Source organism: Anser brachyrhynchus (genome assembly GCF_964034855.1).
Source record: "Anser brachyrhynchus genome assembly, chromosome: 17".
In the NCBI taxonomy this organism is placed as follows: domain Eukaryota; kingdom Metazoa; phylum Chordata; class Aves; order Anseriformes; family Anatidae; genus Anser; species Anser brachyrhynchus.
In genome coordinates, this window is record NC_137710.1 from 6293230 (window position 1) to 6316670 (window position 23441).

The window sequence follows — 23441 nt, forward strand, 5'->3', positions numbered from 1 at the left end:
AGCTGCTATACAGCACTTTTATAGCACTGTTTATAGCAGCTAAGTAGCTGTCAGGCTTTGCTTGAAAAGTGACAGCAGTTGGTAGCAAAGTCATCACCTCTATATTCTTAAAGTGCAGAAAGTGGTTTGAGAATCCCTAAGAAGAAAGCAAACTAGCATGGACCACTGTGAGAGCAAAAACCCATGAATGATTAACTCACTCAACTAGTGACACAGGAGGGTGATTTTTATGAGTCTGTTCTACCCTGTTTGCAAGCTTTGTAGGTGCCAGCACAGTCCCAGCACTATGCAAGCTCTCTGGCTGCAGAGCCATGCTGTAACAACTGAAATTTGTCTGCATGTGATTGTATGAATTCAGTTACAACCACTGCAGCAAAGAAGTGGTTAAACCAAGGTGAATTATCTGTAGATAAAGCTAAAGGTCTTACCAGACAGGAGCACCACAGCTCCCCCAGCACACCCTCACCTTGGTTACCACGAGGGTGATTTATCTTGCCAGAAATAATGCAGAGTGGTGCCAAGCCTTCAGCCTTGCTGGATAAGCCAGCTTTGGAGCTGGTACTGATACACCCCTACTGCTTTTGAATTAACTCAACCAGGGTTACTTCTCTTGGGCACAGCACGTTTGCTTCCCCTGTTTTTGAGATCCGAGCTATACAGCATTATACCACACCAGCCTGCCTACAGTTACTTTAGTAATATCTATCAATGCTGCATTGCAGCACGCAAGTTTGGCCTTAGCTGTGCTTATACCGGCAAGCCAGGGTGGCCCTCAAGCCTACACCTTTCTACCAGCTACATCCCAAAAGCCTCAAAGCTCCCCAGCTACTTGCAGGTTGACCCTTCTCCTCAGAAGCATTACTGAATATTAGAATGTGAAGCCAAGCCAGTTACAGTGATTTCCAACTTCTGTACTTTTTGGAGTGTTTTTACATGCCCATTAATTTTTATTTGTTTTTTAAAGAAGCATTACCCTGGTGTAGGGCACAAAGGTTTAGTCATCAAAACCAAACCGTAATGATTATAATACAAATGCTGCTCCAAATCTGAAAGCATTAATCACTCCTGCAAATAGAGGACTATTTACTAACACTTTTATCTGAGCTCAAACAAAACACTTGTAAAATAGCCTTTTGTTTGCACATCATACTAAAGGGCAAAATATTACCATGGACCTGCAATTTGTCATCTAGAACCATACAATGAGGGGACAGACACATCCCTGATTCTGCGGCACTTATTACAAGGCAATCCACGACATCAATCAACTCACCTGCTCTTGACTTTTTGAATGGTGGCTTTTAAAGCTACTCTTGTAGTAGGATGCAGAAAGCAAGTTAACACTGCTGACTTACAACATACCAACATGAGCACTTCACTATAATATACTCTTTAGCAAAAACAGGCTAGTGAGCAGGAGTGTAAATTGACAGCAGACAAAGGGACAAATCCAACTGACCTCTTTCATCTGTACAAGACGCAAGAAAAACAGTTTTTTGGGGGGAAAAAAAAAATAAAAGGATTCTAGCTATAGGAATGATAATATTCTTTTGTTGATCTCGCCTTGTTTTGCTGTTCACTTATTCCAACCACACAGTAACTATATTTCCTAGGATGTTATTCAAGTGGGGTTGTTTTCTGGTGTCAGAGAAATTTGTTTCTGGTGTACTCAAAAATTACATCCTCCCTCTCATTTTTGAATATCACCCCGTACTTTGCACAAGGGCAAGCTATGAAGCCAAAAGGGTAACAAGAGGGGAAGACTTTAAAGAAACAAAGCTACTGCAGTTAATGCCAAAAAATTACGTGATTTTTGATGTTGCCTTTTTTTTTTTTTTAATTTGAATGCCATATCCAGACATGAACAGCTCAGCCAACAAATTCTCAGGCACATAATACAGGCGCTTAAAAGTAGAGTGTGTCTACCATCGATTCTGGAGGATCTGTGCAGTTTAAGTGCCTTAATGATATTTCAGTTTTGTTTATATTTGCGTTAGCCTGTCACTCTGTGTGCCTGTTCAATAATTTTCCCCTCTGCAGCTAGTAATAGGCTTGGTGCAAATCTGTTCCAGCTAAATCAAGTTACTATAAGGCATGGAAGTTAATAGTTTTAAAATACAATTCATTTCTGTCTATATGTTAAGATTTTGCTGCCAGGTTTTAACATACTTGTTTCCTGAATGCTGCCAAGCAGAACAACTTGTATTGATCCACAATATTCATCCTCCATATGATATCACCAACAGCTTCATTACATCAGATGCTATTTTTTTTTCCTCCTGATGTGGTCACCCTTAATGAGATTAAATACACTTTGTATTTTCAAACCATTTACTTGGAGGGAACTGTGATTGGATTGTCATCACACCAAGGTTATTTAACCTAATATACAGTAGAAAGAAAAAAAAAAAAACTTCTGAACGAGATTATCAACTGATGTTGAGAAAGTATATTACTCAAGTAATTTTTGTGACATATTAAAGAGGTATTTTATTTGTAATCCTATGCCATTTGAATCTTCCTTATGTGCTTTGCGTATTTATAGCCCATGCACTTAGGACAATTTCCTCTTTGGAATCAGAATTCAGGTCCCTCTTAAGTCAATGGGAATTTTGCCATCAGCTTTAATGAAATCAGGATTTGATTCGTACTATATATAACTCAGATAGCTTCAAACTGCTCTGAAATACCGGCATGAATTATCACCGACTTCTGCCCCTATTGGAGAATTGCTAACACAATAATCAGGCCGGAGGTGGTACAGTAGCAGCAGAGAAAGACTGCAGTTATGAAAGAGGGTTACAGTAATAGTGCACCACATAAATACAGTATCATCCATGTTATGGTGTTAATCTGCATGAGTTTCCTGAATAATCCGTCTCCTCTAATTTAAGTCATTTAATATGTAACCCGCAGGCACAGAATAATATTTTGCTGCAGATAAACACGCTGCTGCTACAATCAGCATATTTTCAGGCTATTCATATGTAAGAAATGTCAAGTTATATGAATGCATAATGTATACAAAGAAACAGATTACACTATCTCAAAGGCATTTCTTTAACATACGTTCTGCGACTCAACTGATACTTCAAATAACAAAATATTTTCCTGATTCACTGCATAAAACAATTATGCTAATTTCTACTAGCCCTCTGTTTCTGTAGGGCTTATAACTGAGAGTTCAACACAATCATAATTTGGCTGACTGGGTGACTGGAAAAGAGGCACAAATAAAGGGTCGTGCCAAATAAAATCCATGACTAGTAAGGAATACAATACGCATTAACAGCTGCTTCCCAGAGGGCTCCCACAAGCTGGGGGAATCTCACACTTGTTTCAAGGAGGTTGGTGCCTGGTTGATGCAGACTCAGACAGACTCCCACTTAATTGTTTCGCATTACTCGAGCATTTCAATGGTGAATATTTGCCAACTATTCTCCTTCAACTCATCCTCTTACAGGCATGGAACACTGACCAAACAAGCATTTATCAGGCATCTCTAACAAGTATCATGCAAACAAACCTAATAGATGCTGTTGGCCTAAGCAGAAAAGCACACTGCAGATCACATGCAGCAATTTCCAATAAGTTTCCATTTCCATCACTTTTGCAAATGGGGGCTGGACTTGGTCCTCTGAAAGCTTAATTGTGTCACTGTAAAAATTTCTTTACACAAGTGTAGAGTGAAAGTAGGACTCAGAATTTTTAAGGAGACTCTATTCTGGCTAACATGAATGTATTTTTTACTATCCAGCTGTCAGTAATTCTAAACAAGCATCTCCTTCCAGCCTTCTCTAGTACTATTGGCTCAAATTTTGTGTTTCATTCTCTGGTGTTCACTGAAAAAGAAGAGGTTACAAACACTGTAAAACTCAGGCTTGGAAGGGCTTCCTTTTTAGGGATCCAGAAGAAAGGACAGATACCACATCATTAATAAAGACAGCCACACCAATTGTGGGAAATAATTATAAGCCAGAGTGCACTTGTGTATCAAGGACCTCCAAGCACCTTCACGGAGCTAAGGCTCCTCCTCTGCTTTACACAGCCCAGGTGGGTCAGTGCTGATACTAATTTGGCCAAACCTTGCATACTACAAGCAGTGCTTATTAACTTTGATTACTTATCTGATAATCTGCACGATCACTGATATCCAGTTAGCATAGATGCTTTTCTAAAAGAAAAAAAAAAATACACATATATACAATTCAGAAGTCAGTTATCTATGCCACAGAGTCAACAACGTATAAATTATGACACTGACAAACTAAAGGCTTGAACAGAACCAGTTATCTAAAAGCCAACTCTCTGAACTGGCCATAGACAGCACCCTGACACAACAAGCAGAAGACCAATGCAAAGTCTTTGACAGGCAGCAGTCCTTACATTGCTGTGAACGGGTGCAGCTGATCCTCTCTTTTAACAATCATTAACATTCACAACAAGTCTGTGGATGACTTCTCACCTTCTCTACAAAACCTGGCCATCCCTCCTAACTACCTCCTCAGTTACCCAAATGATTAGAGCCTTTCTCTGCCAAAATCAGAGAAATAGCATGTTCCTCAGCCTCCTCTCAATTTACAAAGTCCAATTGCTAATTACATCCACAAGGGCTAGGAAACTGAAGAAAAGGAAATAATGCATATCAGTGACAAAATATATATGTATATATATATTCTATTAGATGCACCTTTTTTTTTATATACTTGCACTGCATAATAATAACTGCATAATAAGGAGTGGTCCTAGCACACTGTTATTGGAAAACAAAAAACAACTGTAATGTAAGTTCTTTAGGGAGTTTGAACTGATGATCAATGCTAAAATTGTTACCAGCAGTCTCTCCCTTTTCTCCCTGAATTTCCCAGCTTCCCCGATAGCTCTCTTCTTGGCACGCAAGGTCTCTAGGACAGAGCTTGCTTGCTTTGGCCTCTGTTCTTCCACATGCACCTAGTAGCAATTAAAGTAATACAATTATAGAAAATCAATGGCATATTTTCTATTCTGTTCTAGTTAGTGGAACAGAAACAGGATTCCAAACTGTTACTGGGAGCAGGGAAATCTCATAAAGCACACATGAACTCATTGTTGTTTAGGTATTAGAACTGAAAGCAGAGGAGGGAGGGGAAAAGGACGCCATCAACAGTGGGCTGAAAGTCCCAGACAGTTTGGTTAACATTCCCAATAAGCAAAACTACATATGCACTGAAAAACAAGCTCTGCTGAAACCCTGCAAAGCCACAAGTATTCCTTGAGAGATCCTATAAAGCCAGTCTCATTCAGCTGCTTATGAACCTGCAGAAGCCACCATGCTGCGCTGCAGGGTAGATGTAAAACAAGACATGATTGCGAGTAGCAAAGTGATGGCCCAACCAAGTGGGGTCATTAGACTTCTGACCCCCAGTACTAATTATATCGTCCTTTGCATTGAGATACGCAAGTACCTATGTAGTTCTTCAATAGCACAGACTAACAGAGGTGGGTACCTGTACCTATGTACACGGCTAAAGAGATGATATATGATTCGGTCCCTAAAAGGAGCCTTATAAACACAGTCCTCCAGATCACCGAGTTAGATGGATATCTTATTTTGAGTAAATTCACAATAACGTCAAGCATGCCTGATGCTCACATGAGTGCATTGCATGATGAAGGAGAGCAAAGTGATTAGATTAATTTTCAGATTTACTTGCTTATGAGAGTACCCCAAAACTGGACAATTTAAAGAGAAAAGTAGGCTTTCCATACATTTGCAAGTTCACACCTGTTATTAGAAGCAGCCTTACCTTACTTAATATTCTCCTGCCCTTCAAAGCTCAAGCAGAACTCTCTCATAGACCCTGGTATGTCTGCTCTTCCACCGGTGCATTAAAAACAAAGTACGCAGATGAACTGAAGGCTTTTCATTTCTTTCTCTAATTACCAAGCACAGCAGCTGCCTGGTAGAAGAATAATGAGCTTCCTTTTTTTTCTTTTTTTCTTTTTCTTTTTTAACTCATTTAAGTAAAATTTCAGGCTTCTTTGGTCATATTTTTGGGCTTTCTTTTTTTTTCTTAAGATATTACTATTTGCTGTTGTTGAGATTTTATTATTGTTATTATCGTTTTAGTTAAGAACCCTCTAGTTAAGGATAATTAAATACATCTGTCCTGCATTTATTAGTTAGTGCTGATATGCCTAAGAACAGGCCTCGTGTCCTGTACCTCGGTGCTGTTATGCTGGAAGTTGCACAGCATCTATTGCTTTTGACCTGAAGGTTCAGACCAAAATGACTGCACAACACTTTTGTGTGTAATTCAGCTTTGACCAGGATCCAAGTTTCATTGCTCAGCTTCAGCTCACAGTTGCATTAAAAATTTGTGCAGGGTTTCTTCAGCAAATTAGGTGTTTGACAGATTCTTAAACTTGGTAGCAACCATGTAGCTCAGTTTCTTTCCCTGTTCACTATGAAAGAAAACAGCAATGTTTCATGAGCTCCAAACCCCAATTCACTGTAATGCACATATTTTATGTTAAAGTTTAGACAAAGATCAAACAATTCCTGGGACAAAACCTTTATATGGACTCCAGTCAGGGACAGCTAGTTTTAAGGAGTCAAAAAAGCTGTGCATCTGCTCAAATCACTGGACTAGGACTGAAAATCTGGAGCTAGTTGTCAGTTTTGCTACACTCCTTGTGCATTGCTGAACGTCTTCTGAACAAGAAAGACAACAAAATTTCTTTTCTTCTGGCTAGACCCTGCCCCATTTCTGCATGGAGCTGACTCCTTTTAGTTGGCACATCACTAATAGTGATTAGGTGGAAGTTACCCAAGATAATATATTTGCATTTCTATATTTTCAGGGTACAATCAGATTGCTCTGTACAAACTATCTGTACACTTTTTACAAGGGCTTAATCAACACAAGTTGTTCTGGATCGATGAAACAAACTTGAAAAGAAACAATATGCATCAGCTATTGTGAAATTAGGTTTGTATAACAGACTACAACACATTCATAGAGTGTCTCAAACCATACATTATTCCTATATGAAGAACAAAACAGCACACGACCAAAGATGCATCCAGCCATGCAGCAAGACCACTACTATCTATCACTGAAATAGATGAGAAAAGTTGCCAGCAAGTGCTGCCAACTGCTGTTCTAATAAACAATATTTCTCTCAACAGAAAGGCAGAACCATGGGCTGATTTATAGTAAATGTGCCATTCTTTCCCTGTGCTATCGGAACCGAAGACAATAACAAGTAGCTCAGAGCACAAGAATACATTTTTATAAAAACAAACCAATGGGTGTTGGCGTGGCAGCTTATCTCCTATATGTGAGCACAGAAACATTCGAATTGCCCCAGTGGACACCCTAAGGTCCTTTATTACATTTATGCTGCTGATTTCTTGAGTACTGCTTTGAGAATGAGGATCCATAAATTGTCAGTGAGCAATGTTCAGCGATATATTTGACACAGTCGGACCTGTGGATAGAAGTCAAATCAGAGGCTGTGAGGAGGTAGCAGAGGTTATGCCCTGCTGCAGAGGTGGGTCGTACGTACAGCTTGACCATGCGACCAGCAGAAGTTGAGAGCCGAGCAGACGCCCTGGTTCACAGATTAATCTGTAAAAATCCTTTATGTGTTTTCCGAATGCCTGCTATTCAATTACCACTACTCATAAATGGAAAAGGAGTCTCCAGAACAGTGTGTTCCCTCTTCATCATCAGCAGCTGATGGGGAAACATCCTGTTTAGGAGAGTGCATTAGCTTACACAAGTGTGAAGCTGCAGTGTTCCCATTTCCCATCGTGTTCAAGATGTTTTCACAGTAGGCTATTAGTCCAGAAGCTGTACTAATGCTCTTACTTCATGGTGTAGCATGTAGGTTGCTCAGGCTCCCCACAATGCTCTTTGGTTAGCTGTTTCCACAGACACAATATGCTCCTGGGGCCCACCACAATTTTTCATTCCCATTTTACTCAAGGCTAACATGAAACACAAACACCCCACCTCCTTAGCTCTGCTCCGAGCCCCTTGGAGGCAGGCACACTCCATCCCTCAGCCAGCCGCCCAGAAGGTCAAATCAAATGGCTTTCTGGAAAAGTATCGCTCTTCAACCTGGAGCAATTATTTACATTTGACTAAAGCTTAACTCATATTTTTCTAGAGTTAATCTTCCAAAAGTATATTTAATATTACTTCAAAGACATCTGAGGGCAGAGAACTATGGATTTATTGTAGCAGTTGCAATCTACGTCTGATCTTTTTAATTGGCATATGTCTGGCTTCAGTTTCCATCTTCTGATTCTTACAAAAACATTACATAGGACTTAACACATTTTTCCCATGAAAATACTACTTCATTGTAATTGAAACATCTGTCAATCTCTTGAATAACTACATACACTAAAAATTGAAAAGCTCATCCCATTTACAGTTAAAACTGCAATCTTGGCCATACACATTTCCAAGCCATCCTTCTGCCCCGAACTGGGATTTTACAAATACATTTTCTTTTGTTTTAATTTCCCCAAACAATGAGGTTTCAGCTGGTGCTAGGAAGCACTGCAACCTTCCAACAGTTACTCTTGTGACTGGAGATAAAAGGGCACTAACTGGGGAGAGTTTGATTGACGAGATCCCGCTTAGAGCTGATAGTTATCTTCACAGATCATGAATCTAAAATTTTAATTAACCATGCTTGCAGGGAAAGAAAATAGGGATGGTACCACTTTGCAGCAATTACTGCTCAGGCAGACAATGGCATAAATTTCAAGGAAACCTTCAATTCTTTTTGCATGCTTAAAGCTGCCCAGAGACAAAGACAGAGTGCTTTCAAAATAACCACTGATTAGTCCTCCCTTTTCCGTTGACAAGCATCAGGGGTGAGTAAGAGCACAATTAATGTATTTTGAGCGGAGAGATTTTGTCCTACAAATTCCCACACAGGGAAGGGGGCCGAGCACCGCAGAGCCCTCGGCAGACCTGGCCATGCTCTTAGCAGCCTGCCGGAGGCCAGGTCCCTGCTGCGAGTAGCAGCAGCCAGCGGCGGGGCGAGCAAACCCTCGTGCTTCTCAGAGCTTGGCAGAGCAATGGGCACCGCTTTCATAGCTTGCTGACACTGAAACAGAGGCTTTTAGAAACACAGGGAAGAATAATTTTCACATATTGCAGTTAAAAGAGAGTATTGTTCAATGGCAGAATCCTTTTATAACACGTTGTCAAAAGAGAGGTTCTGCCTTTTTAATTAAGGTTTTTATATTGCTCAAACACAAGCATTTAATTACAGAGCAGCTCCAAAATAGCATGTTAAGAAGAAACTTAGACAAAATTCAGTTTTATTCATCTGAAATCAAAAGAGGTCACAACTGGTTAATAAGCTACTTCTTGTTCCTTGGTGGGAATTGTAAGCAATTTGCTCAAGAGTAAACTTCTACTTGGTGTTTGAAGACTTTTAAGCAGAAAATTTACTGTACAATATGCATACATTGAAGAATAATCATGAAAATATTTCCTATACAAATGTTAATTTATTCAAAATTGCAGATGATTTTGTCCTTAAATTTGCTTCTAATGGAAAACACATCAAAGAACAAAGTAAATAATTACAGAAACTCATGTGTGTTTGAGACCAACTCAAACAGCTAACAGAACTGCGCAGAGAAAAACATAAGATCCTTTAATTAAAGATTAAAATTCTTTAAAGTAAGTTCTTTTATTGTATTTTCTGTGCATTTCTTTGGTGTTGTTCGTTTGCTTTTGTGTTTTGTTGGTTTTAGTGGGATTTTTTTGTTTGTTTTTTTTTTAAGCTATGCATGCAATCCTGATCAATGCTGCCCATAATCTCAGAATTGATTGCTAGAAAGGCTTTAAAAACAGCTGCATGCTCCAGGGACTGGAAAGTTGCATCAAACTGGTGCATTTCCTGCCTCCTTAGGCATTAAAGCTCAGCCAACAGTCCAGGCAGACTAATCTGCCCAAAGTAGCTGGTTTCTCCATATCCAAAAACAGAGCTGGTGATTTCAGAATGAAAAGGTTTAGGACATTTCTAGATATCTAGGGTTTGGAGACGGGGATATAAGGAGCCTACATTGCCCAGAAATCAAGCAGGCTGCTCAAAACTCCACCAAAATTGAAAAGCACTGGCAAGCTGTTAACATACTTAACCTTGTGGCACAGAAGAAAATGTTTATTTAATAGCTTTCCGTATTCTGCAGGAAAAGTTGCAATCATGTTCTAGAATAGTGAATGGGTGTTACTTAAGAGTTTTATTATTTTAAATGGTTACAAAGAAATCTAAGTGGTGGTAACTGCCTCCCTGATGCAAAGAAAACATTCTGCTAGCAGTATTTTCTTTATACTGAATACTACAACATTACCCCTTGTTACACACAAACTGTATTTCTTATAAAAGTTGAATAACTTGCACCTGGGAAACAAAGTAAGAACAAGAGGGGGGAAGTAAAACCCTAATCTTTAATTTCATTTAGGGCTTTTGCCTTTATTCTGACATTATTTGAGAAAACCTATTCCTGTACTGAAGCTGACAAAATACTTTTCAGACCTTGGTTCTTGGCAAAGGCAACTGAGGGGCTTGGGCAATCAGGTGTAACATGGAAAGTTATCAGAAAAGAACAATAGGTTGAGTATTGTCTTTAATAATAGTATTTAGTAAAGAAATTTGCCTTTGTGCCGTTAAGTTGAAAGAAAAACAACATGTCTTTTCAATGGCCTTTTTGACCGAGGCTAAAATGAAAAAATACTGACTTCTGTAAATAATCTCACATAAAGTACTAGTAAATTACAGCAGCATTTCTTTAATATCATGGTCAGAGAAAAAAATCATTGTTAATAGTTGGCATCTACTGTACATGGCTTCCTATTTCTCCTGAAATCCAGCTAAGTTCTCCTTCTGCCACCCAGGGGATTAAAGCCATCACACTACAAAGCAGGTATTACCAAAGATGCAGGAACAAACAACCATTCTTCAGATTTCTGTGCTATACACAGAACCCTTACTAAAGCAGAGTATTTGTTTCAAGTGGGAAATGCAGGTAAGCAATATGAAACTTTAAAACTGGATTATTATTTTTAAACTAATTACTAGGTAGTTTCCCAGTGAACTTTAAAAAGGACAAGACGTCATATTGTGTAAAATATTGAGAGGTATCTCAAAGATTCAGCCTTACAGGTTAGTTTTCAAATTCCATAAACTTTTTCGTCTTCACAGGTATCTAACTTTTGCTATTCTTTACTTAGGAAAGACGAGTGAAAATCCCACTATCCAGTGTGCAATGTATGTGTCAATTCCGCTTTGTTGCTAACAAGCCATTCGCTAAGAAGGCATAAATAAAGTCTCGGGAAGATTTCAGCCTGCTGTCCAAAAGACCCAGAACTTCCCTGGCACTCAGCATGTGAAAAATAGCACAGGAGAACTAACCTGTACCTTTGAACACATAGGAAACTATGATAGAGGATAATCCCTTTTCAGTAATCTTAGAAGACAGATTTTTCCTTCTGCCTTCACTGCACAGAACATGAAAGCATCAGTGGCACTGATCTCCTCATTAGTCTGCGTTGCTAGCGTTGTGTCCAGTACCAAATTATTCTGGAATAGCTCTGAATGTGCAATATATTCCAATAACACGACTTCACTGAGCTGGTCAGTCCTTCGGACATCATTGAGCACTGCTGCCCTTTTCTTAACATCAGCTGGAAGGAATATAATGGAATGTATTTTCCCTTTAGCCTGGAGCTGACCATTGACATGCAGCAGAGGCTCAAAGGATATACAGGCAGTTGTGGGCTTCTCAAAGGCTTCTAACAGCAAGAATGACACAAGTACTGCAAAACATTTTGCCATTTTCAACACCACTGACAAATTCTAAGCTGTGCTTCTTCCAACACGTAGAAGTAGAAAAATACATTTTATATATATGTGTATGTTAAAAAAAATGCCACAACATGCCATGTGTCTCTATCAGTTTTAACTTCTAAACCACTTTTCCGAGGGAAAAAAAATAAAATCAAATCAAGCTGAAAATTTATGCATGAGTGGAAAATACCATGGCCAACACTTGAAGCATGATACTGTTACAGTTTTGGGAAGCTGAAAATTATTTTTCAGGATACATTTTCAGGCAGCCTTGGAAGAAAAGCTTCAAGGCCAATTTAACACTCTTTTTCTTTGTTTGTTTTTGATGTTTTGGTTGACCAGATCTGAAGTTATTTATACTCATATTTCACTCAGCCTTCTCTCAGCAATACCTCAGTAACATCAGAGATGGTTGCCTAAGGAGGGAACCAGGTAAAAATGCCAGAATAATTGCACAGAAAATAATTAAGCTCCACACTGCAGTCTCACGCTAGGAAGTCACACTTCACTGGCTAAATACACAGAATCATTTGGGAATTGTATTTTTATTTATTGTGAGCTTCATTATATCCAAGCAAGATACACTCTCAGGGTAGGAAGTGGGTTGTACTGGATTTATTGTGGAACAATACAAAGACCATCAAAGGAAAGATGTATTGCAGAACTTTTAAGACTTTTTTGTTGTTAATATACTGTTTATAAAGAAAAACTAAGATCAGATGCAATGTGGAATTGATGTTGGAGAGGATGAAAAGATTATAATTTCCTTGTTTTGTGAGTTGACCAGGTCTCAGAGGAAGAATAAACTTATCAGACTTCAATAAATCAGCTAGAGCAGATTACGACACAGGAGAAAGGCCCAGAGTGGAGGCATTTGTGGCATTACTGTTCTGGCAGCCTGAATTTTAAGATTCATTATAGAAAAAGGTCATCCTTTGGGATAACTGAATGTATTTTTTGCTCAGCATAAACCTTTGAAAAAGTTTGATAAAAACAAGAAAAGTGAATGTTGGGGAAGTAGTGTCATGAACCAGTTGTTGTGGGGAGAAAGGGAAATGCTTCTTCAGAAGCCTGCCAAGACAGAAGCATCCTAGGAGAAAGTCAGCTTTAAATAATCCTGCACGGAGTACATGTTTGGGAAAGGTTTGTGTGGTCAGATCCTCTCTAATGACAAAACTGCCTGCAGTGGTTTCTTAGATAACGTACTTCTGCAGACAGCTATCCATGTGGGAACACAATGGTATTTGCTTCTTGCAACTCTGTTAGCTTTCTTCAAATATATTGCAGTTACCATGTCCACGTAAAACAACAAGAAAACAAAAAACAAGTGCTCCAAGTAGGTATCTTTGATGTGGTCAGAAGTCTGAGTTTCTCACATGCATGTTTATTTTTCCTAAACACACAGCCCTGGCACTAATTAGGCAGGAACAAATGAGCCATTTTTATTTTTCCCCCCAAAGATGAACGATCAGCCAAAATCCTTTATTGTGAGCTTCTCCAAGTTTTTGAATCAGAGAGAAGTGTGAATTTTCTCTTAAGCATTAATGTTTCTGTAAATCTCTGCAGGGCAGATTGCAAGCCAGCTCCTTCTACTGAAGGTCAAAAAGTGTGGCACAGAACTGGCAAAACACAAACATCTCTAAATTGTGTTAATTGCACACAATTAGCCTAAAACTTCACATTCCTTGCAGAGAAAAAAAAAAAAAAAAGTTGAAAAATGTCTGTTCTGTGAAATGCAGGTTTTGAAATCCCATTTTAGATGCATTTCATTGGAACAGATTTCTCCTGTCTACTGAAAAAAACAGTGAAATGGCAAGTACGCGACACCAGACTGGTAACCACCCAAGGGTTACTGCCCTGTCTGAGGAGGATCTCATTCCCGGCTTAGAGCCGGACAAAGCCTTGGTCTCCAATGTCTCCACTGTCCACTGTATCTACAGATTTTTCTGCTCTAAAATTTTTCACATCCCATTTTCTATTTGTCCTTTATGTGCTCTGTTGCTTATGTTCAAAACTACTGATAGAAGAACAAAGGCACAGACTGCTTTGTGAGCATAGCTGTGAAGTCCAATACTGCAAACAGACTATTCCATTGCTCGAACGCATTCCAAAACCATATTGACCTTTTGCAGATACAATTAGGTCAATAATTAATTAACAGAATATGATCCAGAAACAAATCTTATAAAGACAGCAAGTTGTGAGGAGGCACTAAGATAATTAAAAAAAAAAAAAAGGCAAGAAGCTTCTGTGCCCTGCTGCAGTATAAAGATGATCCCATTCTGTCTCTGTTAAATCATGTAACTTTTTGAGCACAGTAAATTTGGGTTCCTTCAGATTTGCTGAGAAGATGCTAGGTCTGGCAGCAGCTTTCTGTTAAGGTCTTTTTCCAGCATGGCTTCATTGGTGTCTGAGCTCACAATGCAGATTTCCCCTTTAGAAGACTTCCAGGATTTTTCTAACCCTGATGTCCTGTTTACACAAATATAGTTATGCTTGAGACATTTATTTTGCTGTCAAAGTTCTCCCACAAAGGCTTTCAAAGCGTTTTAGTCAGCCTCTGTGTTTTAAAAGATAATATCTTCTAAATGTTCAGCTTAATGTCCGTGTCCTGGGTAAAGTCTGCATCCGGGCCCGGTTTGCACCTCAAACTCTCAGTTCAGTGTTCACAGCTGCCTGATGTTCACTTAGCTTCACAGCCCAAACTCAGCCCATTCCCCAGTCTCCAGGTTGACACAAAAGTTCAGTGATCAATATTCATAAATCAAACGCAGCCAATTAATAATACAGTGTAATCCCTGTAATCTCTTTCTCTAGCGTTCCTTGTCAAGGCCCTTGAAATCTGCGCTCAGGTCAAGAGACAAGAGCAGAAATTCAAGGAAGTAAGTGCTCTTCATTCTCCTCTTGCTAGCAAAACAGTCTCACCCTCGCGTACACATAGGTTACACACACATATATGCCATTTAACATTAAGAGCTTTTCATTGATCCAAGTCTTGGCAGAAGTGTAGAGAAATGATTCACATGGCTGTATTTTTGTCCTTCTTGCTCAGTGAAATACTAGTCTGCTGGCCACTGTGAGCTCCCAAGAAATGCAACAGGAAAGAGTAACAAACTGCACTAAAAAGATGGGGGGAAAAATTAGGACCCTTCAGCAGCAGATGCTAGCTTCCTGCATGGCACGTCTGTTATTTAAGAAGGCTTAATAATAAAGAACAATGTAACCTCAGCCAAAATGCTGGAAAACAAGTCGAACAGTCTGTCCGCAGACTCAAGGCTTAAGCCAAATCCCTGGGCTGGATATTCTGTGTCTTTCAGAATTTTTTATCTTTTGTAATTTTCTGAAGATAGTTCCCTTTCCAGAAATTGAATTTATGGAAACTGCATGAAGCTTCCAGAAATCAACTTACCTTCAAAACACCGTGGAAAATAAGAGGTTTGCTGTGAAATACTACCTCAGAGCCTCAGGGGGAGTTTTGTTACTCCAGACTTTAGGGATCACTCTGTGTGGATGATTCTATTTTTTGACTTGCTTTTATCAATAGGACAAAGAGATAAAGTGCTTTTACAATATAGTCTGTTACATGAATAATTAACATTCTTATTTCAGTTTGCATGTTACTGTTGTCCATCCTGAGTTCCTGTACCAAAATACTGCTGCTTAGGCCACGAATTAGATCTCTAAGACATTAATTTTATTTCCCAAGACATATCAAACACCTACTTTATGTTATTGCTTTATTTTCCTTTGAAACATGAACCAGCTGTCAGATCCAATATTTCAAACTCTTAAGTTCTTAACCAGAAGCCACCAAGGTATTGAATGTAAATTACTTCTACTGGAAGGAATCAGGAATGACTGACTGCTGAGCAGCATTTATTTCCTTTCTATGTTAACAACATTTAGGTGTGCTCTCCTTCACTCTGACAACTATTTAACATGATATGGCCAGGCTTATGCAGATCAGAACAGAAGCAATACAGCACTAATTATCAAGTCCTTCTGCCTTAGGTCTCTAGCAGCAGAAGCCCTTGGGCTTACTGAAGAAGTTAGCAGAGAGTGACCTTTAACACACCTTTTACTTGTAGCTTTTCTCTGGTCCATCAGATTATTCAAGAAACAAAATAACGGAGTAATTGAGTAATTCTGAGATAAGACTGAATGTCTTCAGCATGAGGACATTCGCATTCAAAATGTGAATGAATAAAGATTTAGGATTGCAAACACTAAAAAGCCATGAAGAAAACTTTACTGAAATTGTCATGCTACAACTGGATCAGCACAGGCGCACAGATGTGCCTGGGCATCTGTACTGATACACAGATCATTCTGGCTGCACAGAGGCAGGTGTTAGGCTGGGATCTTCCTCGTTTAAGTTTGAGTGAAGTATAGTTAGTATGAAGCATACCAAAATAAGAAAAATGAGGCTTGAGGCTTGGATTGCTTGTATGCTGAGACTTGAGCTTACCATGCTGATCAACATTGTCTTCTTATGGCGTGTGCACTCCTCATATGCTAAAACTGCATACAGTATGGAGATGCAAATGCATCTTGTCTGTCTGTAATAAGATAACATATCGCAAATGTGCTCACAGCAGGTTTTATTAACTTATCCAGCATGATGAAGCATTTGTTTTTATTTTTCCTGTACAAGCAAGACATATTAACTTGAATGTCTTCAGCAATTCAGACTTCCAAGCTAGGAAAACCATAACAACTGCATAAAGCAGAGGGGCATCTTTATGAAGCATCAAAAGAGTCTGGAACAGTTTGCTTCCAGAGTCAGTAGCTCAGTTTTTTCCCCTCAGAGCATTAATGCCCTGAGCCTTTCACATAGAATTATGTATTATGAAAAGCTGCAGTCAAAAATGGGAGAAAGAAGCTGTGGAAAACAACATCAATAGAGGAAGACAGCAGGACAGGCACCACTTTGAACTAGTATGTGCTGAGAGGTTTCTGAGTAGAAAATGCTGATTAGGTGATGAAAGAGACATTCTATATTAGAATTTATTTTTCTAAAATTTATAAACTTTTTTCAGTATTTGAAGTATTTGAAATAAATCATTGGATCCAAATGCTTACCTCTAAGTACTGGTATTTTTTTCCATCTTCATCAACCTTCAGAAATTGATCTTATCTCAATCAAACGTAGTGGAGGATAAAGCATTTAAGCACACTTCAATGAACAGTGGATCTGAGCTTTTCTTTCTTTTTTTATTATTTTGTATTCGAGTCTCAGATTTTGCCACCATGGAAACACTAACAATTTATACCCAGCAGATCCAACGTCAAGGTGTGACAGCTACATTGGCCTCCCATGTTCGTCACTTGATCCCAGCCAATATGTGAATGGGAAAGGCAAGAGTTGTGTGCAAGGGATGATAGCAAATTGCACTAAAAGAAAAAAGAAAAAAAATGAAGAAAGTGGCAGATTACATATGGTTTCACACCGACTGATTTGCAGCCACAGTGTGTAGCACTCTGAAAACACCAGCTGTTGAGCATGAAACATTTGACACTGCTGAGACATTTGGAAGCCAAACATTTAACACTGAAAGAGAAATCTAAGGAATTTTCACCCAAGAAAATGTGAAGCATTAGAGGGAAGAAGTAACTGAATTTGATTACGCAAACAGGCAATACTAATATGAAGGCCCTTCAGCCTGCCTATTTGATAACTCTGCAAATCATACAGCCGTACAGAAGACAGAGCCACTGGAGGTCTACTTTGCACAATAGGCAACTTCAGGATGGAGGAAGCAACAGCATGCAGCATGTTGTCCAACTGTGCCATCTGGCACAAGCTAATGTGTCTATCAGTGACTGCTTTCACACTCCCACCTATGAAACTTTTCATCATGTTATACTGAATGGTAAGTCCTTCAGAAAACATTAAAATATTAGGTGCAAATAAAATGAAAACCTTCAAAAAAGTGTCCACAGAACAGACGATCAAAGACCATTAAAGAAGCAAATAAACAAGACAAACTGCTGCTGCCTTATCCTTTTCCTCTAGGAATGAATAGTAGTCTACCAGGCCTAAATCTTTAGTAATTATTTCCACATAGGAGTGCAGCATTGATTTTTCTAAAGCATGCAGAGGGCCAGGAGTGCTTCAGCATCATTTGAGAGAGAAGCTTCAATAAGCAGTGGCAGCTTAAGAACAACATTTACATCATTTGCAAAAGGAAGAATTTCCAGAACCATAAAGTTTTCAAGTAGTTAGCTTCTATGTTTATTTTATAATATAAAATGACAGCCATTTATAATCTGTATTCCCTTGTTGTTACTAGTAATAAATATGGCCTCACAATCCATTAAAGCTAATGAATATGTCTTGGTTTCTTTAACCATGCAATTATACATAAATAATAGCAGTTTTAACACAGGGTTACACAAGGCAGACTTTCATCTTTTGATATCTATATATTCCCAATGATACAAAGTTTAATAAATAAATAAATAAATAAGAGAGCATTTATTTCCTTATGTATGAAGTGGGGTTCTCTTCAAGTAGCAGATCAATGATGGTCAAGGTTTAGTTAGGAATGCTATCACACCATGACTAATGTTACTGCTCATAGGAAAAATAAGTTTATTTTCCATATGCAATAAACCTATTCAGCTATGACCTTCTGCAAAAGAAGAAAGAATTCCGCCTAATGGCTAAGAGGAGATTAAATACAATTGGACAGACTGTAACACAGAGTTGGCTGCTTTGTTGCACAAAGAATGCTGTGTAAAACCTCCTTGCAGTAAGAGAGACAAGCTATGAAATTTGAAGGTTGCTCTTAAACGCATCAGTGCTATCTAGAAAGTAGCAGTCCATTTTCATTACTTTACCTGCAAGACAGAATATTACTTAAAAACAAACAAACGAAATAATACAGAACATAAGTTACTATCCAGTGATACTACGCTTTGCAAACAAAACCACAACACATTCCTTATGGAACTTACGTCATGGGCTTCCACAGTAACAACAAAAGCAAATTTATGATGAAAGCCGAATGTAAGGAATTTGGTTAATTGTAAACTGAATATATTTTAAAACTATTTAATTTGCTCTACATTTTGTGTACAGTAACAGAAATTGCTTGTTACGCATTTTAACTGAAATGTCTCATACATAATCTTTTTTCTGGGGAAAAGCTGTAAGAAAACGAACCTACTGCTGCTATATGAGAGAATTCAGGAGCAAATCCAACATTGATTGTTAGTACTACTCATAAACTTTAATTTACTCTTTCCAAGCATATAGTAATAAAATGCTTTATATAATACAACAGCAAAGATATTTTTGAATAAAGAAAAGAGAAAGCAAATGGAAGGAAAAAGAGAACAAGCTTATTTAATTTTATTATATTTTGCAATCAGCTGCACATTAAGCTCTACTGCATCAAAACGACAGGAACTGAAATTTCTTCAACGAAATGATGGCACCTAGGAGCTGATCTATAGCATTTAGTCTCTTGAGGACTGTCTGATAGAACCTGCTGGGCCTTTTCAAGGCAAAAATCACGGGGAAAAAAATACAATCTTTTTCTGGATACTCCCCCCCCTCCCCTTTATTTTCATTTGTTTAATGCTTTCTGTTTATATTTAAGTGCATCTTTGCTTCTTAAACACACCCTCAAGAAAGGAGACCAAAAGAAAGTAACCAAACAAATTAGTCATAGAAATTGGCAGGCTGTGAAATACACACACACTCACAGAGGAAACAACCTACCAGAGGATACATTGCATATCTGTGTAACTTGCTAGAATAAGAAATGTGGTCAATAGATAAAATCACTGTGTTAAAAAGAAGAGAGCTTTTTACCTCCTGTTTTTAGACAGATAGGTAAATATAATCTTCATTCAAGAAGTAACTCTCTGGAAATAAAGCGAGCAACTAAGCTATGAATTACAGTAAGCTTGTAATTAAAAAGAGCTGGAAATCCTCAACCACTACTCTGTTACTCTGTATCTAGTCATTAATGCAGCCAGTTACATACTGCAGTCATTAACATACCCATAAATTGTTTACCTAGCTACTGTTTTATAGCAATTCTATGTTTAAAATGTGATTCCAATTCAATTGGACTGGAATTACCGTATGTTTTATATGTGGATGCTACAGTAATGGCAGAAGTAACAATAAAATCTGCTCAAAAAGTCATGATAATTTAGAGAATATCTTCTTTAAGAGAATAATTATGTGCAATTTTAGTGTTCAAGTAAACCACTCTGGTTCTGTGCGTACGTCCCTAAAGAACATGGCAGCTCTTCTGTTACAAGATACCACTGAGGCAGAATAAAGTCTTATGGCCATGCAGGTTCATGCCAAGATCCTTAATAAACAAATGATGACCCAGAAAAACCTTAGATCTTGGCTCCAGCCTAAGCACAGCATTTTCTACAAAAATAACGGGCCCACTTTGAACATCAGTGTCAATACTAATATCATGATAACGCAAGCTTTCAATTTTTACTACGAAGAACAGTGTGCTGTGTTGATCAATAAATCCTATACAGACTCATATAGAGTCTCATCCCCCTATAACCAATACAAAAGAATATAACATCTTAGATTTATGTGACTACCCACTCCTAAGTTACAACTACTTAATTACTGAAAATTTGCACTCTCCTCTGCAGAACTGCTTACCCCTCCTTTGCTATGTCTTCAGTAGGGATTCCAGCAGCTGAGATTTCTTTTCTCCTCTACAACTGGAATAACATTTGATGCGTTCTTTGGGTATGCTTGAAAATCCCTTTATATTGCTGAAGGACAAAACGTGAGGAAAATGGTATTTTTCTTTCAAATCAGCGCAACATGCTTTTCTTTGAAATCTACTTCAGAACTGAGAAATAATATGTTTTCTACACTTTTAGCTAAAGGTAAGCCACAAAGCAATACTAGATGACTACAGTTCTATTAAGATAGAGAAAAAAAAAAAAAAGGTTTGATTTTCCTTGCTTTATTCTTGCTTTCCTATCTGCAATGGAATGAAAATATAAAAAGCGAGAGGGAGAGAGATACATTTTGTAATTTTTTTTCCTGTTATAGCTAGCTACTCTTCCTCCCAGCCAGTTCAGCTAGGACTAATTGAGTGTCGAAATATGAAATAACATGGACATTCTACCATATAAAAACCTTAAAAGAGAAGCCTAGAGTCATTTCAGAGTGTATTTTCTTATTAGCTGATATTAAAGCTGGATGTGTCTTTAAATGTAATAAAAATAAAAAAAATAAAAAAAAACCTCTATAATATGACTAGCACCAAGTTTCCTTCCTGATTATGATACACACTAGAACAAAAATAAAAATAGAATAACTTACTGACACATACTGAAGAAAAAAAAATCTAAAGAAGATATTTTTATTATTATTACAATGCAAATTCATAACATACTATTACGTGCTTCCTTAAATACATTAAAGATCCCTGTATGTAGACTGTTCATGTTCCTACCACCTTTCCTTGAGTATTTAATAATTTGAAAATAACTGTTGTGCAGTAGTCCTGTTCTTGCAGAAGCCTCTCTTAATCTCTCTTCTGTTTACAGGTTAATTACATGTGAACAAACAGCCACAAATATCACATGCTAATAAGCAGTGAGGCCCGAGGCCTCAGATTTCACTTTGTCCCTCTTCTCAGAAATAGACATACAGCTTCCCTTTTCCATTTCTTTACATTAATTTCAAATCACCAAACCCGTACCAATTAGTTTTAAAGTCTTGCAGTTAGCATATCCCCTCCTGTTCTTAATAATTCAGGGAAAAAATTATCAACACCTGGTGCTTTATTGTTCCTGGGTGTTCTGATTGCCTCTTGGTTCTTCTACAAATGGCTCAGGTGGCTGGAAAATTGCTGTTTGTTCGCCTTTATCCATTTCACCATTAAAGAGCTCATTAAAATACTCCCTCCATCTTTCTCTAATTGCATTCTTTGTAACTAAGATTTCCATTTTTGTCCTTTATCTGACTCATGTAGAGTTCACACCCTTGTCTCAAACGCTGATATCCTGGTAAAATATTCTTTAAGTTATCTCATCTCATTACACCGCCACTTCAACTGCACGGAGCCATTTTTGTGACACATCGCTGAATCATTTGTATTACCAGAAGATTTATGGAAGCCACAAAATCCTCACCACATATTAGTGTTTAATTGCGTTTTTACACTGCCCTCAAAATCAGTTTGTTTTTTTGTTTGTTTTCCTTTATCTTCTTTTTATTGTTTTCTCCTGCACTTTTCTTTACTGCAAGTGTTTCCCAACTGGTACAAAATTGTGGAATGATGATCAGGCCTGTTCCCCCGTCTCCTTGGTATTCAGGCCTGTATACCATGTTTTTCAAAGGGGAGTGTTATACTAAGAACTACTCTACATTAAAACATCTCAGTCATTACTTTTACATGACAGCAAGATACATCCAAGGCACCTATCTTTAGCAGATTTCTTCACCAATGGCTTTCAGAGCAATCAGTTTCTAATAACTTCCACATGAAATATGCTCCAGGGTTACAGATTTGTTAACTTCCAGAACTTCATTTTTTTAACCATCTTTTATAGCACAAGGAATTGCAGATACGTGTGTACGTGCATCATATTTACTTTAAAGTAGCATTATATAAAGTTTACTTAGATTTCGCAGTTCATTTTCACATATTCTGTGGAAACCCCATGGATAACGTCTTCAGTTTCATGACTAAAACTGGGAAAAGAACTGTTCAAGGAAAAGTTTTACATTTCTTCACCAAATTTATGCAGTAGCAGGTATTTCTAGATGCAGATACAACCTACCCATTTCTTTTCCACTGTTCGTGCATTGCTTTTCTCACACTATTTTACATATGTCATTCCCTTGGGTGCAGTGACATCGGTAAATTGGACTGGAAAAACCCAGCAGCTCTGTCGGTGTTTATTGGTGTCCAGAATTCCTCATAACAAAAGCTATGGTTTAAGACCCATTTTGAATTGCAAAACATGATGTGTTTAATTACAAAACTTATCATAAATTAGGCAAAGCAACTTGATCCTTCATATTAAGTTATTGAGGAGCTTAGTTGTTGTTGGGTTGTTTTTTGTTGTTTTTTTTTTTGCTCGTTTGTTTTGTGGTTTTTGTTGTTGTTATTGTTTTTGTTTGGTTGGTTAGGCTTTGTTTATTTTTCACAGAATCACAGAGTAGTTGAGGTTGGAAGGGACCTCCAGGGATTATTTAGTCCAACCCCGCTGCTCAAGCAGGGTCACCTTGACCACGTTACACATTTTTACCAAAACCAGGAAAATAATATCACACTGAGGCAAGCATCGTTAGAAAATTTGACCTAGATTATATATATTTTTAGCAAATATTGTAGTTTATCGACTACAGCAGAACCCTCCCTCAGCCACCAGCCTTTCCCTCATGACTCCCTTTCCCCCGCGCCCCCCCCCTCGGGGTTCCGCACTTTCGTCGCACCCCCGCGTCACTGTGGCCGCCACGCCACCGGCCGTTGTCGCCTCACGGCGTTCTGGCCGTCCCAACCCGCCGCCGCCGGCAGCACGGAGCTTCACCGCGGCCTCGGGGGCTGCTCGTTCTCCTCCCC

At 38.3% G+C, this 23441-nt stretch overlaps 2 long non-coding RNA genes across 2 annotated transcripts; both read right to left on the reverse strand.

Moving 5' to 3' along the window:
• Positions 1 to 4127: 4127 nt before the first annotated feature.
• LOC308179631 lies at positions 4128 to 6037 on the reverse strand. The gene is made up of 3 exons (XR_013940456.1): positions 5787 to 6037; positions 4834 to 4950; positions 4128 to 4174 (listed from the first exon to the last, which is right to left on the reverse strand). It is a non-coding gene; the product is annotated as an uncharacterized lncRNA (long non-coding RNA).
• A 12092-nt stretch (positions 6038 to 18129) lies between these two features.
• LOC308179681 lies at positions 18130 to 23198 on the reverse strand. The gene is made up of 3 exons (XR_013940484.1): positions 21647 to 23198; positions 20516 to 20631; positions 18130 to 18708 (listed from the first exon to the last, which is right to left on the reverse strand). It is a non-coding gene; the product is annotated as an uncharacterized lncRNA (long non-coding RNA).
• Positions 23199 to 23441: the final 243 nt, after the last annotated feature.